General features: G+C 31.9%; 1 protein-coding gene across 1 annotated transcript in view; it reads left to right on the top strand.

Moving 5' to 3' along the window:
- The window catches only part of LOC655743 (uncharacterized protein), a 72,597-nt gene that overhangs the window by 10,256 nt on the left and 40,484 nt on the right, over positions 1-21,857 (top strand). Inside the window, exon 2 of the mRNA XM_008200675.3 lies at positions 10,908-10,957. The gene's annotated coding sequence lies outside the window, so the exon portion shown is untranslated. The remainder of the gene's footprint in view (positions 1-10,907; positions 10,958-21,857) is intronic.

The following is a 21,857-nucleotide window of genomic DNA, read 5'->3' as shown; positions in this document are numbered from 1 at the left end:
CTAAGCTTTAGTAGCAAAGATTATTTTTATAATTTTTTTTGTTTTGTTGTGTTATTTTAAGTAAATGTTATTGTAAGGACACGGAAATTAGGCATTAGACAAAATTTTAGCTTAACTTGATTTTTTTTTTACTCTTACCAAATGTACTAGTCTATAGGATTTTTTTTGTTATATCGAATGACCTTGATTGCATTTTCGTATTTCAGTCAGTAACCGAAATATTGATAATTGTTTATAACAGTTGTTAATTGTTGATGAACAATTATTTAAACTAAATATTATTGCATTTTTACGGAAATTACGTATGTGTGCAAAATTTCAGTTCGTTCGGTTAAGAGAAATCTTCGCGGATCACCTCTTATACGGTGCGTCCAAAAATTTTTTAGATCAATTCTTACTGTGGAATTTAGATTGGCAAATTTTTATTGTCTTTGAAAGATTATCGTTTTATTCTGTTGATGTGTCAAATGTAATCGTAAGAAATCAACATACCTTCAAAATTTCACAGCAAGAGTTGATGTAAAGACTTTTTGAACGCACTGTATTAACTTACTTCATAAAATGTGCATTTATTGACCAGTGTCGTAAAGGGATTAAGTATTATTTAATAATTTAATCAATCATTTCGTTTCAATGTCAGTTCACAATTACATTTTAGGAAAAAATATTTTTAATTCAACTTTAAACCTCAGACAGGTAGATCAAAGTAGGCGATGTTGGGTAGCTACCTGGACCCGACCTCTAATCGGGAAGTCTTTGTTTAATTTCAATGCTAATCGTTTCTTGTTTCGAGGAATTTGATAGCAAATATCACAAAAGTCTTAACGACTCTTTTATGGATTTTGATGATACTTTTGTTGCCAACTTAATTTTAAAATCACAGGCACTTTATGTACGTTTGAATTACGAGTTAATTAACAGTTTGTTAATAAAAAAAAATACGTTGGTCGCGACTTTGCCTTTTAGTGAAATTAAAAACTTGCATGAGGTAACAATGGTTCGTACGGAAGTGGAAATTTTTACAAAATGATATACCTACATATTTAGAAAGCAAATAGAAAAGCCTTGATTGTAATTTAATAATTCAAGTTGATAACTTTAATGTATTCTGCCATAGTTTCCGATGTAAACGTATCAGGTGTGCTATGAAATTTATTAAACGAGTTACTATAGGTCTATAATATCAAACTAGTTACGTCAAAGTTAGTGTGACAGCGTTTACCTACTTTGCAAGAATGAATATTTTATACCACTTATTGTGTGTATTTTTCAAGGTTGGTAGCAGTGCGGGGTTATTTCGCGTCAGCCCTTGGGCGCTTCGACCCCAAACTCTCCAATTACACTAATGTGTGTTACTGAGAGTTTGCGAACAGGTGTAGTTGTATATTTAACCGAACACAGGCATGCCGTACTATTTCCGGCGCTCTAAAAATATAAGAACCACCTTCTTTATTAACGAGAGGAGTGAACGATAAAACAATATGGAATTTTTTTAATAACGATGATGAAGGAACAACGATTCAATTTCAACGATTTTGGTTTGTAATTACTGGGTGTAGTCGTGTGGCGAATGCTAAATTAGGCTTTTAATAATTCAACGAAAGACCAATTCGCAGAACAATTATTGGATGATGTTGCCAATGATGGAATCATGCGAGTTAATATTTATCACTGTTGGTTGGGTTGGTCTCCAGAGACTGACAGGGACGGTAAATAAATACAAATTCAGCGAAAAAGCTCCAGATATTGAATAATTTAAAAAAATAAAAAAAATATTTCAATCTTGCGAGCATTTCACGTGAAAATTAAGAGAATTAAGGTCATGATTGGAATGATAAAATCGTTGATAAAACAATTAGCGATGTTTCCTCAACCGTTTTTCGACGAGTGAGACCACCTACACGTGGTTTTGATATCATTAAGCTCAAGGTTAGATGGCATCAAGGTAATAACAACTTGGCAGAAAATGAAACTGATGAGAGTGAAAGTTGACAATTTAGAAAGTCGAAGATGGTACAAGTTACTAGTGAACCGACAGAAGCAATAACTGTATTTTAAAAAATATTATAAACTTACTAGTGTTGCAATTTTTTATCGATATCAGTGTGTAAATATTTAAATGTAATGTCACTGTTTATTGGGCAAATAAATTGACAAAAAAAATTACATACAGATTAAAAAAACCCTTTTCGAAATGGACGTGATAGTCGTAAAAATTTTATAAAACAAGTGATTTTATTAAAACTATGTGCGTATACAGGGATATTCTTTTATAGCCTACATTAGATACTTTTTAACTTTCAACTGAGTTATTTTCAAAAAACTACGTGAAATTGGTGCCAACTCTGAAATTTTAAATAGTTACTTGTTGGTACTTATCTGTCATAGTTTTTGACATATGTCAATTTTTTTGTTAAAGTTTTTATTTTACTTAAAATATTACAGTCTGTGAATCTTTTACGATAAGTAAATATTTTTTTTTCGGCTGTCAATCGTCAAAATTCAAGGCTACTATGATTTTTTGAAAATGGTTATCAAAAAAACGTCTAAGTCAGTTTTTTTAAATGAAATGACCCGATTTCTTAACGACAATCGAAAGAACATTGATATTTATGGTGACTTTCATTAAATATGTCCTATACCTTTTACAGTTTTTGTCAAAATCACTAAAAAACAGATTTTGTAATTTTTATCGTTAATCAAGTAGGTCTTGCTAAATGGTCATCAATTGTCAAACTTCAACATTTTATGTAGTTTTAAAATCGATGTTTTATCGGTTGAAAAAAAGGTGATTTGAAAAATTGTTACATTATTATTTTTTGATCATTTTCAAAAAATCGTAGTAGCCTTGCAAATTGACAGTTGATAAGTCTAAACATTTTAGAAGATTCTTCAAACTCTTGCTTATCAAGTTTTTTAAGAAATTTATTCACATAGTAATAAAGATTCTAATAAGTTGGACTTGTAGTCTAAAGAAGTGCGATTTCCATACAAAACTTTTGTTACAGCTCTATAAGAAAATTTGACCGTCAATAAAATTTACAACCGGCGACAGACTTAACACATGATAGGAAATTCCCAATTATTCTCGGAGGAAATGTGCTTATGTTAAAAACAGATTTTTGTAATTTTTATTGTTAATCAAGTAGGTCTTGCTAAATGGTCATCATTTGTCAAACTTTAACATTTTATGTAGTTTTAAAATCGATGTTTTATCGGTTGAAAAAAAGGTGATTTGAAAAAACTGTTACATTATCATTTTTTGATCATTTTCAAAAAATCGTAGTAGCCTTGCAATTTGACAGTTGATAAGTTTTAAATGTCGCCTATAAAAGAATAAGCCTGTAAAATCGTACGTTTTTAAAATAAGTTAGATTTTTTAATTAGTTGTTAATTAATTAAATTATTATTATCAAAAAAATATTTCTGTATTGTTTGTACAAAAATATTTCGTGTATAGCGGTTTTGCAACCTTGCTGATAACGATTTCGTTCGTTTGATGATATGCTACTGTGTACCTTGAATTTTTTGAGTGGATTATTAAAGGTGGCAAAATTATTTGAGTAATTTTAATTTTGAAAAATGTTAACCGCTACTAAAATGTTTTCGTTTACTTTCGTCTTTGTGGTGCAATAATAAGCTGCTCACGTACAATAGTTGGATCAAATTACATGTTAAAAACAGTCTTTTTACAGACTGAGATTTACCTTCTTATATTTCAACAGGTGAATGACAAGCGTCGCATTCAACCTTCACACTTACCTAACTCACAATCCTTCAAAACACGTCAATTATTTCCAAAAACTTGAATTAGTGCGCGATTTTAACAACGTAGATAAGTTGTAAAATTATCAGTCTCTGCGACAATATTTAGTTTAGATTCCTACCAAGGTCATTCACTTAAATAGCCGTGATTCATTTGTTTATTAATATGTTGACTGAAATATTAACGAGACTTTTTCAACAACTTAAATATTTTAATCGTAATGAAAGTCGGGTATTTTTGCGAATTTAATTAGGCAATTGCAGAAATGTTGTTTTTTTGTTATAAATCGTGCTTTAATCATGGACCACACACCAAGTGTCGCATTTCATGGCTAAACCCATTTGGCTCGAAATTTATGATCGGTTATTTCGCGTAATGGACACTTGACTGTTTGAAAAAAATGATATTGTAAAGAACTGTTTAACAATTTCAGCTTACGGTTGAACGTAATTATGTTATACGCAGCGTGAACTTAATCGTGATTTCTCTCTGCACCGCATATACATGTGAAAGTTATAATTTACATAACCTCGTAACTGTTGCGATGAACTTTACGACCTTTATAAGCGTTCGTTTATTAGAGCATTTTTCTTCGTGACGGTGTCGTCGATTCTTGTCGGGAAATATGGATGGAAAGCGTGCGAAATGAATGGACCGATGCGAGATGAATGAATGAAATCGTTGAGTTTCGTCCAAATCGTTATGAAATTCCTAGGCTGATTTTGTTTACTGTAGTAACAGTTTAGTGGATTTGCGGATTCGAACCACCGCTGATTTGTTTAATTTCAATTTGTTTAAAAAATATCCTTCTGTAAGGATTGTTTATCGCTTTTTGTAAGTTTAGAGCCGCCAAGCGTGACTATACCAACATGCAAAATTTCCAAGCATTTCTTTGACGCTTGTTTATGGTGGATATAATACAAATTATTTCTGTAATCTAATCAGTTTCAAGGTATTAGTAGCTTGTTGATAGTTTGTAGCTCTTAAAATACCTTTATCTCTTTTGTTTTAATTCAACAAATTTATCTACACTCTGATTACCGAAGAAATTACGTTTTTGAATCATTTTTTTTATATTGTGCGTTACCTTAATTTTTTTGGTAAAAAATAAGAAATTTTAATTTACTCCCTAGTATTTAATGTAAAATTAATTAATGAAATGTATTAAAACTATCCTCGAAAATAAACTGATTGAAAAAAAATATTAATGTGGGTATTTTAATACATCTATCTTTATTTGATGGTTAAACCAAAAATATTCAGGTTACCAATATATTTCCTGGGTTTGCGTATTTCAGTGCTTGGTTATGGTTTAACCGAGGTTAAAATCTTTACCCAAAAAATGCATTTAACGCATTTAAAATCCTAACGCACGGTTTTGTCCAAAAATTGGGAATTTAACCCAATTTCTACTAAAGCTCTGAAATTGAGTGTTAAAATCTTGGTTAAAATTTACCATCGGTTAGTTAACCAAAAATTTAACCGTTCACTGAATATTGGACGTAAGGATGATAACTTTTACTGGATTTTTCAATAATAAAAAATTTTTCAGTAATAAAAAAAATTACATATTTTAATAAAAATAAAAAAATTATATTATATTATATATTTTTTTCTCTTTAAAATTTAACAATGTACCTTACTTTTGTCGATCAGTTTCTATTACAAAATTAATAATAAGAACATAAGCACATTTCCTCCTAGAATAATTGGGAATTTCCTGTCATGTGTTAAGTCTGTCGACGGTTGTAAATTTTATTGATGGTCAAATTTTCTTATCGTGCTGTAACAAAAGTTTTGTATGGAAATTTCGCTTCTTTACTACAAGTCCAACTTATTAGAATCCTTATTACTATGTGAATAAATTTCTGAAAAAACTTGAAAAATTATATTGTATTGTTTTTTTGCTGTTTATTTTGATTTTGTCAAATTGGTTTTTAGTTTTTATACTAATAAAGTTCGCTTTGTTCAAGCTTTTATAAAAAGTGGACGAGTGATTAGATTAGTCTTTGGAATAAAAATGTCATTGATATAAAAAAGTTTAAATCAATACTGTAGCAGGTACAGTGCGTTCAAAAAGTCTTTGGATCAACTCTTGCTGTGGAATATAGGTTGCCAGATTTTTATTGTTCTTGATAGCTTATCGTTTTATTCTGTTGAAGTGACAAACGCGCTATTTTATTTTCGTACATAGTAATCGTATACGTTCAAAATTTCAGAGCAAGAGTTGATCTAAAGACTTTTTGAACGCACTGTAGTATAAACCTATCTACTATCACAGAGTAATAAAGTGAAAATCATAACATTCATAAATCATAACGTAAGAACAAGCTTTGAAAGGAGGAGGAGTTTTGAACAGTGTCTAACATTCCACCATAAATTATTAGCGATTGTCTCTATTTTAATACATTTAATTTTATCAATATTCTCTAACTATAAAAAGATTTTTTTTAATGAAATAAGAAAAAAAGGACAATACACATTATTATAAGAGAAATTTCTGCTTCTTTTTTTTAACAGGGCATTGATTATTCGAATATTCTTTCTGATTTTTTATATCACTTAGAAGTCAGGGATTAAAAATTTAAAATTTTGGAGAACCATTTTGTGAACATTTTTTCTTATGAAGAGTAAAAAGCGTGCAATTTCGAGTCAATCTAAGTACAATGTGTGACAAATAAAAATTTAACTTTTTCCTTCAACATTATTTCAAGTTTGAATAGAACCGTAGTATTTTAAAGATTTTAAAATTATTTTGTGTTATTTGTTTGTTTTGTTGACCTGACCAAGCCTGACTTGACCTGACTTATTTCTTCATTATTTCAACTTTGAATAAAACCGCAGTCGAACATTTTTTTTATCAAATCATTTTTTCAAAACAAACATGATTCACAAATTTTGAAAAAAAAAAAAGATAAAGTTAATAATTGTCATTATTTTGTGGGTATTGCATATAAGTTGTATCACCTTGTATACGCAAACTTTTAAACATTGTACAGTGGAACTCCGTTATAACGAACACCCAAAAAGACCTCAAAATTTGTTCGTTACAACCGATCGTTTGTTCTAACCGAACGTTTTTATGGAGTAATTTTCAAGCTATTTTATTAGGTAAACTTATGATATTGTGGCAAATTTTCCATTTGTTTACTTATTTTTGTTCGTACTTAACATTTTAGCTACTTTCGAGTCGGTAAAAGTAAGCGTTCGTTATAACCAAGTTCTACTGTATTTAAAACTTTGGACACCAGACTCGCAAAAAAATGGCATTAGTTGTCGATTGATTGTAAATTATCTCCCGAAATATTCATTAGACAAAACACGTATCCGTCTGTTGATTTATGATAATGAGATGCAATGAGTCATTATTATGCTATTGTAGCGTCAAAGTGGAACAAGCGAGGTTTGCAGTTATGGATTGCCTCGAGTCGAACGAACGAACGTCTATGGAATAAACAAGAGAGAGATTGTGGTCAACTTTCATCTCTTGAAGACTCGTCGTCGAATCGATGCACAAGCTCGAAATAAAATACGTTCGTTCCATGCCTGGAGCGTTATACAATGCTAAATATCCGACACGTCTGCAAGTCATTACCGCGTGATTGAAGCGATGTTTCGAGCTAATCCGGACGAAAAAATACGATTGAATGAATTGGAAAGTAAAAATGTTAGACCGGTTTTGCGATATAATAATACTGATTGGGAGAAATGAAAACGATTAATGAGTCAATCATTCCACGAGTATGGAGGAAGCTTTACATATTTATGATGCTAATCTTTGACCTTACGATCCTTTCCTGCTCGGCGAATTCTTTGGCGTTTTTTGCCAGTAAAAACCTTCATATTTTATAACTCCTTTTCAAGCCGTGTCTTATACACCAGACATGAAAAATGTCTTCCAATACAATACAAAAATATGCACACATTTTCCAAGTACATCATAAAATTCGCTTATAACATTACTTTGATATTAACAGAGGCGTAATTGAGGTGACCAACAGGTAGTTTTTCACTTTCTCAATGTCACGTTTTATATGTTATATTATTTGTTGTAAAAGTTTTTAATGTACATATTTTTTTAACATAGACGTTTGTGAATGTGATAGGATTTATTTATGCTCAATAATCCTTGAATATCTGAATTAAATTCGCGCCGGTTTGAGTTATTTTGAGTTTGAAAATAAGATAGATATTTAATAGTCACTCGCAATGCTCGTTTCGTAAACTATTCGATGATAACTAGACGATTAATCTGGTACATTGTAGCGATAATTAAGCGATAATTCATTTAGTTTAAAATGAAAAAAGTGTGAAAATAAACTAGTTATTAGTTACAATGTATTCCACTCGCGTCGCTCGTTGCGTAAACTATTTGATGATAACTAGACAATGAATCTGATACATCGCAGCGATAATTAAACGATAATTCATTTAGTTTAATGAAAAAAGTATTTGAAAATAAACTAGTCAATAGCTACAATTCACTCCACTCGCTTCGCTCGTTGCGTAAACTATTTGATGATAACTAGACGATGAATCTGGTAAATCGCGGCGATAATTAAGCTATAACTTATTTAGTTTAATGAAAAAAGTGTTTGGAAATAAACTAGTTAATAGCTACAATTCACTCCACTCGCTTTGCTCGTTGCGTAAACTATTTGATGATAACTAGACGATGAATCTGGTACATCGCAGCGATAATTAAGCGATAATTCATTTAGTTTAATAAAAAAAAGTGTTTGAAAATAAACTAGTTAATAGATACAATTTATTCCACTCGCTTTGCTCGTTGCGTAAACTATTTGATGATAACTAGACGATGACTCTGGTACATCGCAGCGATAATTCATTTAGTTTAATGAAAAAAGTGTTTGAAAGTAAACTAGTCAATAGCCTCAAGTCACCCTACTCGCTTCGCTCGTTGCACAAACTATTTGATGATAATTAGACGATGAATCTGGTAAATCGCGGCGATAATTAAGCTATAACTTATTTAGTTTAATAAAAAAAGTGTTTGAAAATAAACTAGCCAATAGCTACAATTCACTCCACTCGCCTTCGCTCGTTGCGTAAACTATTTGATGATAATTAGACGATGAGTCTGGTACATCGCAGCGATAATTAGGCGATAATTTATTTAGTTTAATGAAAAAAGTGTTTGAAAATAGACGAGTTAATAGCTACATTTCACTTCACTCGCTTGGCTCGTTGCGTAAATTATTTGATGATAATTAGACCATAAATCTGGTACATTGCAGCGATAATTCATTTTGTTTAATGAAAAAAGTATTTGAAAAAAAACTAGTTACTAGCTATAATTCACTTCACTCGCTTCGCTCGTTGCGTAAACTGTTTGATGATAATTAGACGATGAATCTGGTACATCACAGCGATAATTAAGCGATAATTCATTTAGTTTAATGAAAAAAGTATTTGAAAAAGAAAACAGTTAATAGCTACAATTCACTTCACTCGCTTCGCTCTTTGTGTAAACTATTTGATGATAACTAGACGAGGAATTTGGTACATCGCAGCGATAATTATGCGATAATTCATTTAGTTTAATGAAAAAAGTGTTTGAAAATAAACTAGTCAATAGCTACATTTCACTTCACTCGCTTGGCTCGTTGCGTCAATTATTTGATGATAACTAGATGATGAATCTGGTAAATCGCGGCGATAATTAAGCTATGACTTATTTAGTTTAATAAAAAAGTGTTTGAAAATAAACTGGTCAATAGCTACAATTCACTCCACTCGCTTCGTTCGTTGCGTAAACTATTTGATGATAACTAGACGATTCGTCTGGTACATTGTAGCGATAATTAAGCGATAATTTATTCAGTTTAATGAAAAAAGTGTTTGAACATAAACTAGTTAATGGCTACAATTTACTTCACTCGCTTCGCTCGTTGCGTAAACTATTTGATGATAACTAGACAATGAATTTGGTATATCGAGCCGATAATTAAACGATAATTCATTTAGTTTAATGAAAAAAGTGATTGAAAATAAACTAGATAATAGCTACAATTTACTTCACTCGCTTCGCTCGTTGCTTAAACTATTTGATGATAATTAGAGGATTAATCTGGTGCATCGCAGCGATAATTCATTTAGTTTAATGAAAAAAGTATTTGAAAAAAAACTAGTTAATAACTACAATTACTTCACTCGCTTCGCTCGTTGCGTAAACTATTTGGTGATAATTACACGATAGTGCATCTCAGCGATAATTCATTTTGTTTTTAACGTAAAAAAGGCGCATTTCATGATAAATTCGCCGAGATCCGTCTTTTCGTTTAATTTGTTGATAAGGATCATCACAGATGACTAAGCACACGTTAGCACAGCTAATTATCGTCTAATTCGAGCGGGCAAAACTCGCCATCAGATAAAATCGTGAATATCGTATACATTAAGATAAACATCACCGATTCGTGTGGTAATAATAATCCGACTGAAGCTGTGCCATGTGTTTTATTAATGCAAATCTGGATCAGAATGAAAACGGGAATTCGCTTCCTCCCGGCGGAAATGACTTTGTTAGTGAATTCGGATTCATTAGGACGACTTACTGTTGCATTCCGCCAACAAACTTGTCAAGATTTAGTCTTAATGTAATAATAAACACGTCTGAAACCCATTTAAACGCTCGCAATCGACAACAAAACGTAAAATTTCGCAACGATCAATTCCCCCCTCAGATAACGTCGCGTCGGCCTTGACGGCATTTATCTTCCACAGCCAACTGACATTTCGCGTTGATCGATAATTTTTTCGGTTTTGAGCCGACCTGTCTGCCAAAAAGGCTTATTTTTAGACGAAGGCGACGTGAAAATTCCTACCGGATGATGAAATTGTATTAATAGCTTTTTTTTTCGTATATTTTGTGTTTTTTACCTAAGTTGAGTTTTACTCGCGGATAAAATGAATTATTTATAGCACGGTGTGGATTTATTACGTTGAGAGTAACGAGCAAATTGCCATTTCGAAACACAAGTTACAATGTTGCTTGTTTTTATTTTGCTCGGTTGGTATGAGATGTTATCGCATTTTTATCGTGTTTAAACTTCGGTGGAAGTCTTGAAATTGTTTATTTTTGCCTGGATTGACTTAATTCTTTTTTCGTTTTTTCCAGGATTGAATGGAAGTGGCAGTACTTAATTACATCGTCCCAGTTTTTTAAAGGTGAGTCTCTCTTTCTCGATCGATTAACAGTCGTGGAAAGCGTGTGGCGCATTACCTTATAGGTTTCAATTTGAAAAGTTTTTAATGGACGATGTTAAACTTTGATAGGTTCGAAATTTGCATAATTTCATTCTTAAGTAATCGACGAGTGGCTTGCTTGATATGAAAATAACGCCGAGGTTATTGTTTGCAGCTAGTCGACTTTTTAATAAAATCTAAGTGTCTAGACGCGTATTAAAATATGGTAAAGATCGAACGATAAAGAAACGAGTCTTGGAAGAGTCTAGTGGATGGAAAACAGATGGCTTCCGGTGTTTGCCAAATCATTTTATACATTGTAGATAGAGTTGTTGAAAGGAGCGTAATGATGCTGCAAAGTTAAAAAAACTAATAAAAAGTTAAAAGTAAAAAAGTATTATTTGTACAGTTATTCATAAAAAAATGACACCTCTTCAAAGCGGGACAGATAGTAAAAGTGCGACTAAAATTGAGGTTTTAGGGGTATCATTCTTTTTGATCGTGACTGTACATATCTATACTCTGTGCAGTGTTTCTGTAATATGTAGTATTAAAAATAAACCAGCAAAAGTTTGCAAGACAGGGCTTTATAACTTTTTACTTTATTTTATTATAATTTTTTTTATCATTTCATATTATTTTAATATGTTTTTGATATATATATATAGATACATATATTGTTACTTTTTATTTATGGATGGGTTTTTAGAGTGATGTAGACAACTGATAATAAAAACAGAAAACAAGATTATATACATTTATTTATTTTACCTAAAAAATCCTTTTATTCTTCGACACTGTCAAATGTCAAAACTTACGGTTTTTCTCCTGTGTAAGGAAGTTTTGACAACTCTTTGACATTTTTCAATACGAAACGTCAAACTATTTTTAACAGATTTGAAGCAACTTTAAGCCTTGTTGAGTCTAAAATGTTGTATTCAACTCGTTTTCGTATAAATCTGTTTATTTATTTCACCATTTCATGGTTTAACAATCCACTCGTGAAATAAAGCGTCCGATTTACATTCAAACTTGTTAAATAAATAATTATAATAAATAGTTAAAAAAATGTTTAAAAGGTAAAAAGAGAAAATCTGGTCACAATGTCTAAGAAAATTAGTTATTCAAAAATTAACACGTAAGTAAAAAATTATAGGAATTTAATTTTGAATTTTATTTTGCAATTTATTTGCTTACGTTGTCACAAATTATACATAAAAAATTGATAGTTGTGCAAATATCTAAGAAATTATAAGCTCAACTTGTTTTCTACGAATGTCTGTAGTTGCTCTAATTTGGTGCGTAAAATTTAATTTTAACAAAAATTGTAAAGAAATAACTTCTAAGGTTAGGTCTTCAAAAAAGTTGCGTTAAATAATTAGCAAAAAAACTAGTTTTCACATAAAAAAATGCAAAAATAATAATACCATAATTTTTTTAAGTGGACAGAAAAACATAACTTAAGCCTGAAGATGGCCATCTAATCGTTGTTGGTCGAAACTTGCAGCTTGTACCGTAGAACTCGGTTATAACGAACACCCAAGGACTTCAGAATTCGTTCGTTATATCCGTTTAGACCCGTGTTTGTTATAATCAAGTTCCACTGTATATAAAATTTTGAGGGAAAAGGATGTTTTTTTTTTAAATGTCAGAGAAAGAAGACATTGAAAATACTTTTTATTCATGAAAAATATACCTAACAATATTTTTTTTAAAGTTTTACGTTTATTGTTCAAAAAGTTTTTAGATCAACTCTTGCTGTGGAATTTAGATTGACATATTTTTATTGTCTTTGATAGATTATCTTTTTTTCTGTTAAAGTGTCAGCGATGTGGTAATCGTAAGAAATCAACATACCTACGTTCAAAATTTCACAGCAAGAGTTGATCTAAAGACTTTTTGAACGCACTGTATATCTACCTACATTAAATTTAACCGGTTTTATAATAACATGTGATCATTTGAATTATAATTCGAGTAGGCTTTGATATTTTTTTAACTTGTATTAAAATGCACTAGTTTTTCAATCACAAAGAAAAACAAGCGCCTACTTTAATTTTTTCGTTAGAGCTTTCTTGACAGCGTTTGTTTCAAAGAACTGTCACATGTAATGGCTTGTCAAAAATCAGCGAAAACATGTTTTCAGCTAAAACTGTTGTGTATTTCAATTGGCAAATCTGTTTATTTAATAACGAAAATTCTATATTTAACACACGCAACTCGCCGTCTATAAATAGAGCAACAAATCCGACCGTCATGTTATAATAAAACTTCAATTATCGACGATTTCATTACACGGCAGCACTGAACCCTTGTCAAATTTCACAAAGGGCGGACATTTCCGAATCCGATTAAAACCGGCATTTCTTAAAATAATCAATTGTGTGTTTGCGTCATGAATATCTGGGCAGAAAGCCATATTTTAGCGAGATTCACATCCGTCGTTACGACATTGTCAAAATAGTCATGTTTTAATTTAGGTCGTGAGCTGGTATTTTTAGTCCGGAGGCGACTATTCCTCTTTCGTCTCTCCTTCCGATCATTTATTAATTCCAGTGACGGTGATTCACCAGATCTAATTCGCTTCCAGGGCTCTATTTTTGGGCTCTCTCCATGAGGCACTTGAAAAAATAAAACACAACCAAACAGATGTTTTACCTCAGAAAAACCAGAGATCAATGATAAAAACGCAAATTCTCTCCTGTTTTTTGTGAATTTTTAACGCTGGAAAAAGAACAAGTGAATAATCCTCTCGTGCATAATCGCATGCAAAGGTCAAGATCGTTCGGCTTAAAGTCTTTATTGCAATTACAAGTCGAGCGAAATGAAACTAAGCTTTTGAATAGGTGAGAGATTGCATTAATTGGAATCAACGAGTGCTGCGTTATCATCGGCTTGTTGATAACAGCAGGAGTTGTGTAAACATGGAGGTCATGTCTATAAGTGCATCCTGATTTCATGACTTGTTTGCTTTTGAAGCTTAAACCGATTTACCAAGCTTTATATTCGAGATAATGGAATTGTTTGGGGAAATTACACGGAAAACAAAGTTTTTGCAATTGGGGCGAAATCAGACGTGCGATTACATTATTTAAAAGGCAAGGTATTAAATTACGGTGCTAATTAAAATTGCAATTTATTGAAACGACTGCAAAAGTTTTAAATATAGAACCGGCAATCTGCGTATTTCGGAATTATTTACACACGGGGAAACTGGCGTTTTATTAGTTTGGAACTTTTTGAACGGCCGAAAATAATTACAATGAACAAAAACCGAAAAAAACCAAAAAAATTTGTACAGATTCCAAGAATAGACCGAAATTTTCAAAATAATTAATAAATGAGGGTCCAGTATTTTCAAAAATAACAACAGTTTTTTGTTAATTTGTACAGTAAAACCTCCATATCCGAACTAATTAGTATTGTTTTCACATTTTTTTCGCTTTATATTAGAAAGTGTGCGAGTTATTAATAGAGGCCACAATGGCCAGCCGCCAAGCCAGCATTTGTTTTCGTTTTTTGACATTTGACACTATAGCCATCCTCGATCTGGCTGTTTTCACACGTGCACGTGTTCCAAAGCCGACCGCGATATCGCTTCGCAAACATCGAAAGGTCAATTCGCCGCCGTCTGTGACAATGTGTATGTGTATGTGCACGCATACTAGATGTAATCCACAAACCGGAGTCGCAACATTTTAGCCGAATTCCGGATACCATTGTTCTGGCGTGTTCCGGATATCGGAACGTGTTCGTGCGCACGCGTGTTAATGTTCCTTGTCCCGGTAATGTTTACCTTGACAACGCGCGCGCTACGCCACCTCTGATTTTGCTGCATTCGGCGGAGGTCACCGCCCGGTTCCAATTTAGAAACGATTTGGTGAACGTCTGAAGGCAGAAAGTTTGAGAAAACAACGCTATGTTGCTGTGATTATTATTAATTCGTTGTAACCTAGTTTTAAACGATGAATATTTTCGTTTATAAAAACAACGAATGTTAGTATAAGTGGGAATACCCACGTGAATGCACAGGAAAATAACATTAATAAATAAATAAAGGTTCGAATTTTCAGTTCATAAGCTTGTGTGTAATTTTTCCGCTTAAAATAAACTTTATCTTGTGTAATATAGTTGTTCAAAACTTGTCGGTCATTACGAACTTAAAACTAAAAAGCAAAAAAAATTTACGAATTCATTCACTTGGCTTCCGTTTAGCCAATTAAATCAATCTTATAGTGATAATTTTTTACTTAATTTGTTACTTTACCTTATCTTACCGCAAATCTTGGTTTTTTTTGAGTGATATTTTTTTTTATTTAACGTCTGTTGAGTAAAATCTTTAAATAATCTAGGTAGCGTGGGAAAGTGTAATACACACTGTTTATAAATGGTTGTTCATCAAGTCACCTATGAAATTTACACGTGTAAGTGACAGATACATTAAAATAATGCAATAAGGATTCGAATCTAAAAACGAAAGAATGCGCAATAAAATATAAAATACAAGTCGAAACTAACCACTTGAAAAATGCAAAAAAATGAGTTCAATGATTTGACAAACATGACAGTACTCAGAAGCTATAATAGCGTTTTGTACTAAGCGGCACATTTAACTTGAATCCCATAGTCGTCTTGATGGACAATCATTTTTGAACACTTTGTATTAATTTCGATTATTTTTTTAGGTTGTTTTTTGCGAATTTTTCGCTAAATTTGAGCATTTAGAACATTATATTTCAATTATTTAATTTTATTTAACAATATTTTTTTAATTAAAGTCATTAAACCACGTAGCATTAAGAGTATTTTACTTAGTAGATCAATGTTATTTCACACTTTATTAGTTACGGTAGAAAAATTGGTGCTTATAACAAGCGATAAACTTACTAAAATCATTGTACAATGTGTTCAAAAATGGTTGTTTATCAAGTCACCTATGAAATTTGCACGTAATGTGAATACGTAAGTGACATTTACATTAAAATAATACAATAAGGCTTCGAATCTAAAAACGAAAGAATACGCAATAAAATATAAAATACAAGTCGAAACAAATCACTTGAAAAATGCAAAAAAATTAGTAAAAAGTTAGTTCAATGATTTGACAAACATGGCAATGCTCAGAAGCTATAATAGTCATTTATACTAAGCGGCAGATTCAACTTAAATTCCATAGTCGTCTTGACGAACAATCATTTTTGAACACTTTGTATTAATTTCGATTATTTTTTTACGTTGTTTTTTGCGATTTTTTCGCTAAATTTGAGCATTTAGATTATTATATTTCAATTATATAATTTTATTTAACAATATTTTTTTAAAAAGTCATTACACCACGAAGTATTTAGAGTATTTTACTTAGTAGATCAATGTTATCTTAGTTGCTTATAACAATCGATAAACTTACTGAAATGATTGTATAATTGCTTACTAAAATAATAGATGTTTAGTATAATAGGTACAATTTATTATACTTCTACCTACTCGCTGAAATATTAATTCCATACAACGATAACAAAATAAAGCATCTTTCCAATGAATAATGAATTAATTCAGTCAGAGAAACTAATCATCGTACTTTATTCAAAATTTTGTAACGACTTTAGATTTTCTACAAAGTTCGTTGGTTCTGCTGGTTTTACAGGTGTTAATTTTTTTAACGTTGGTACTTACGGTCGCGGTTTAATAGGGGAATCACAAGTGGTTTATTGCACTATAAAAGTTGTTTTCCATGTCCGTTAATAAATCAGAATCGCGGAGACCTTGCGCGCTTTGTTTTGTTTTTATTGGAATATGTTATATGGATATTTGTGCTTTTTGTTTGGAGAAGAATTCTGCTTGTTTGTGTGTAGGAATTTTTATCCATTTTTCATTGTATCAATTAAAATTTGACGATGATGCTGAACACGAAGTTGCACAAAGAAAGAGTGGAAAAGTTTTGTCAAACAAAAAGTTTTGAATGGATTTGTTGCAGGTGTGGCCAAAAATGTGATACTTTGAAAAATTTTGTTTACCGAATAAAAAATCAATTGACTTTTGTTATTTTCCCTGGCGTTCGCGCTGTAATAACTCGATTCATTTATCTTTTTCGTTTTATTTCGGTGGCGTAAATCCAGGTTTTATTTCGTTTTTAATTGGATCATTATGAAGGTTTTTCCTTGGATTCAGTAACTTAACAAGTAGTTTCTTTGCTCGTAACGAAGCTCGTAGGAAAAGTCGGCGAAAATCACACGGTCTCATCGTTTCACTCGTCTTAAATTAATGGTAAATTGTCAATTATTCGTCCTTGCGCTGGACAATATCGCACTCCTGGTCACTTGATTAGTGTTACAGTTTTAAATCTAACGATACTGTGGACATTATAAACTTGACATTGTGCTAATTATGTCAAGCAAGGTGTAACTAACCTTGTGGCAGGACAACACACTGCAAAAATTCCCCGTTTGTTGTAAATAGTGTGTTTTGTTGTGAAGATTCACCGAAAGATTGATAACGATAAATACGCACATGCGATTGGTTGGAATCAAGTTCAATGGCATTTTGCGAGTAAGATTTTATCTACCTACGGCTGACATTGAATATTCGATGGGGAATGAAATAAATAATACATTGAATGAAATTGTAATCGATTAACATTATTAAAATATAAACAATGCTGCTGGCGGATGGTTATTATTAAATGAACAATTCCCACATTTAAATCTTGATTTGAATTTAATTGATTACGGAGTGAATTCAAGGTTGGAACGTAAAGCCGATTCTAAAAATAAATCGAAATGAAGTCGTTCCCTCAATTTTTAATCAAGCGATACGGTTTACTTTCCCATCAAATTATAATTTTATAAGCCGATGACATGGATAAAGGCGATAAAAGCGGTTTTCTTTAGTCGTGACTTTAAAGCTACTACTAGAGTAGTAAGTGTTTTCTAGATTTTTGTTTTTGACAATATTTTCATCCATTGTACTGTTTTATTTTGTTTCTTTTCGTATCTCTGACGAAATTTAAAAAAATTGTCAAATATTTTTTGTTTTTGACAAAGTTTTACTCATCGTATTTGACAACATTGTCAAAAATCAACGTTTTATGCAGTGCGCATTGTTAGAGTTGACACGAACGATTTATACTGTATTTTATGTTTTTGACAATAGTGTCATTTTTTGGCAAATTCAGTGTATTTGACATTTACAAAATGCCAATTTACCAAACTTCAAAATATATTTTTCGTATTTGATAACAGTTTAAGATTAATAAGTTTTAAGTTTTTGACAACGGGTTAATATTTTGACATTATTTTGTTTTTTTTTTGTATTTGACAATATGTTGTTAAATAAACATGAAATGAACTGAAATGTAACTTATATTGTTAATTAGTTGATATTAATAACCACTTCAAAAAAACTGTTGTCACCAGTGTCAAATTTCTGTTTTTGACAACACTGAAGGTTATAATAGTTTGTTCTTGACAATGTCAAGTAGCTAGTTTTTATTATTGTGGTGTTGGCAAGTTATCTGTTGTGGACAACGCTGAACAACAATTAACATAAGTTTTTGACAACGGGTCAATATTTTGACATTATTTTGTTTTTTTTTGTATTTGACAATATGTTGTTAAATAAACATGAAATGAACTGAAATGTAACTTGTTAATTAGTTGATATTAATAACCACTTCAAAAAAACTGTTGTCAAGAGTGTCAAATTTCTGTTTTTGACAACACTCAAGATTATAATATTTTGTTCGTGACAATGTAAGTTATCTAGTTTTTATTGTTGTGGTGTTGGCAAGTTATCTGTTGTGGACAACGCTGAACAACATTTAACGTAAGTTTTTGACAACGGGTTAATATTTTATATAGCTGTTTTTGACATTGTTTTTTTTGTATTTGACAATATGTTGCTAAATGAACATGAAATAAACAACTGTATTGTATTGTTCATTAATTGATATTAGTAACTACTTCAAAAAAGCTATTGTCAACAATGTCAAATTTGTTTTTGACAACACTGATGACTATAATATTTTGTTCTTGACAATGTAAACTATCTAGTTTTGCAAGTTATCTGTTTTTGACAACACTGAACAATATTTTTTAGTTTTGAGCACAAAACAGGAAAAACGCCGTTTTGTATTTGACAATAGCTGTGGAGTAAAACCGCCAACTAATTTCGACGACTCCATTACAGCTAAACATCGTACTATATCAGCCCAATTAGGCACATTTTCTAATCCCCCATCATCGTCGAGTTAGAACGTTTTAATCGAAACGGACAGATTGTCCTGAGATTAATTTCGCGTATTGCGTGTGCCGCCTGCAGAAATGGTATTGATTTTGATCAATTCATGAACACACACATGGCGCATATTCCATCCGAAACCTAACTTTAAACCTGGACAATACAATAATACAAACACACCAATTGCGATAAACAAATTTAAAAAGTGTAAAAATGTTGAATGAGGTCAACGAAATCGCCGATTTGTCAACAAAGGAAATTTCCGTTTTTATTTTTCTAAAGCTACGTTCGTTTTGTTTCAAGTCCAAGGTGAACTATCGTGAAATCAAACGGAATGAATAAGTACCCAGACGTTTTGAGTAACGGCGGCTTGGGAGATAAATCAATGTGACCAAATTAGCATAAATTAATGCTTAAAGAGATGGCGGGGTTTAATGGTAACGTCATTTTGCGTGCGAAATGGCGAGATGTGACTGGAAATGCGGAGCAAAATCTTTTTTTATACGAAAAAATATAAATACCAGTCTGTCAACGTAATGACTAAACTACGAAGGACTACAATTAGGAGACGCTACGAGATACAAAATCGCACCCAAAGATCTAGTAGGGCAGTGTAAAAATGAGGGCGCCTCGAGCGTTATACCGTCTCGGTGTCAAGTCGTTTTAAATTAATTTAAATTCAACCAGTTCACTAATTACTTGGAAAAAAATGCAGAAATGTTGAGCTTTGCATTCTCAACAGACTGAGAAAAACTGAGGACTAAAATTTTTATGACAAACATGAGAAAAAAATTATTTAAGATTTAAAATTTGCGCTTCGTCCCGTATTTTTCAAAACGCTGCGAATACGGTTAAAGATACAAGAAAAACGTTCAGAAGAAAGTTGTAGAGAATTAAATTTCCTTTAAAAAAGTCAGCGAGACCGTATCTTTATCTTCAACGGTTTAGGCCCTAAAGGCGCTCAAGTGACAGATTTGCTTCAATTTGCCGGTGGTCAAGTATTGGAAAATGAATTTATACCCAAACTGTTGAAGATGGAAATATGGTGTCGCGGACTTTTTTGTAGCAAATTTAATTCTCTACAATTTCGTTCCTTACAATTTTTTTGTATCTTCAACCGTTTTCGCAGCGTTTTAATAAATAGGCGACGGTGCCCAAAAAATTATCGCTTGGAATTATCAATTTACAAACGCAGCGAATACGGTTGAAGATACAAAAAAGTGAACGTGACGAGGTTGTAGAGAATTAAATTTTCTATAAAAAAGTTCGCGACACGATATGTCTATCTTCAATGGTTTAGGTATAAATTCATTTTCCAATATTTGACCACCGTCAAAATGATGGAAATCCATCGCTTGAGCGTCTTTGAATGACTTTGGGGCCTAAATGGTTGAAGATAGGGATATGGTCTCGCGGACTTTTTTAAAGGAAATTTAATTCTCTACAACTTTCCTCTGAACATTTTTCTGGTATCTGTAACCGTATTCGCAGCGTTTTGAAAAATATGGGGTAGAGTGCAAATTGGTAAAACTTTGAAATTTTTTTAAATATAGTTTAAGGTATAATTTTTGCACTATTTTATCTCCGATTATTGAGAATTTGATGCTCTATCTGCCTGTATTTTTTTATTCGCCTTGTGCTAACCGTTATTTAATTACAACTATTTTTATAAAGTTATTGCTCTGAAAACTTGGTAATGGAACAACTACGCCTCTGGCGACATTAACGGAACTATCAAGGACGGGGACGTTTTATAAACAATTTTCAAAATTAATTATAATTTTTACAAATAAACAGTCTTGAATTTTCTGTATTAAGAAACGTAATTAGTGTTAAATCGCACTGTAAATTGTGAGGGATTACAGTTCCCGGTAATAAAATAACAAAACCGACCTGGAATACGATACCGACACAAAACCTGACCTACCGCCTTCACCTCTGAAAAAGTTGATCGAACTTTGTTGTCAGTTTTGATCCAGAAAGGTCCATTATCCTTGGCAATAAACTATGCAATAACCATCGGTCATCGGCTGTGAATGGTCGCCTTCAGATTTAATCTCTTCCAACGACAAACAACCGTAATCAATCCGATACAGCCCAGTGAACGCGTTTAGTTGCACGCTGATGGCTAATTAAATGGCGTACCTACTTTACAAACTCCCGAACATTTTTACTGCACGCTTTGCTTTCATCTGATCAATGCCTCCTCATTTTCCTAATCATTTGATTGCGAATCGTTTTTATACCCGGATCGAATCACGGTGTGCATGCATTTCTTTTCAAAAACTCACATACGATTTAATTCCAAGCGAATAACTCCGTGTGCCATGAACTAACTCATTAATAAGAAGTAATGTAGGTCAGCTTTCATGGAAGCGGATCGACCGAGCGACCGCAAAGTTTGCTGCCAAGACTTCCAAACAACTACCAGTTTGTATAATATTATGCTAAGGAAAATAAAACACATCCTGACTACCAGAATTATTAATAAATCGAAACGCTAAAATGATTTTTTTTGGTTGAATAACAAGAACAAGACGTAAGACTATGGGGCTAAAAAACTCATAATGAGTCATTTTACGTAGCTATTCACTTGAGTATGTAGTATAGGACAATTTGCTCCGCAAGGTTGGTAACGGTGCCAACG

Source organism: Tribolium castaneum, chromosome 7 (assembly GCF_031307605.1).
Source record: "Tribolium castaneum strain GA2 chromosome 7, icTriCast1.1, whole genome shotgun sequence".
Taxonomy (NCBI): domain Eukaryota; kingdom Metazoa; phylum Arthropoda; class Insecta; order Coleoptera; family Tenebrionidae; genus Tribolium; species Tribolium castaneum.
This window is presented reverse-complemented; position numbering and strand designations above follow the sequence as displayed.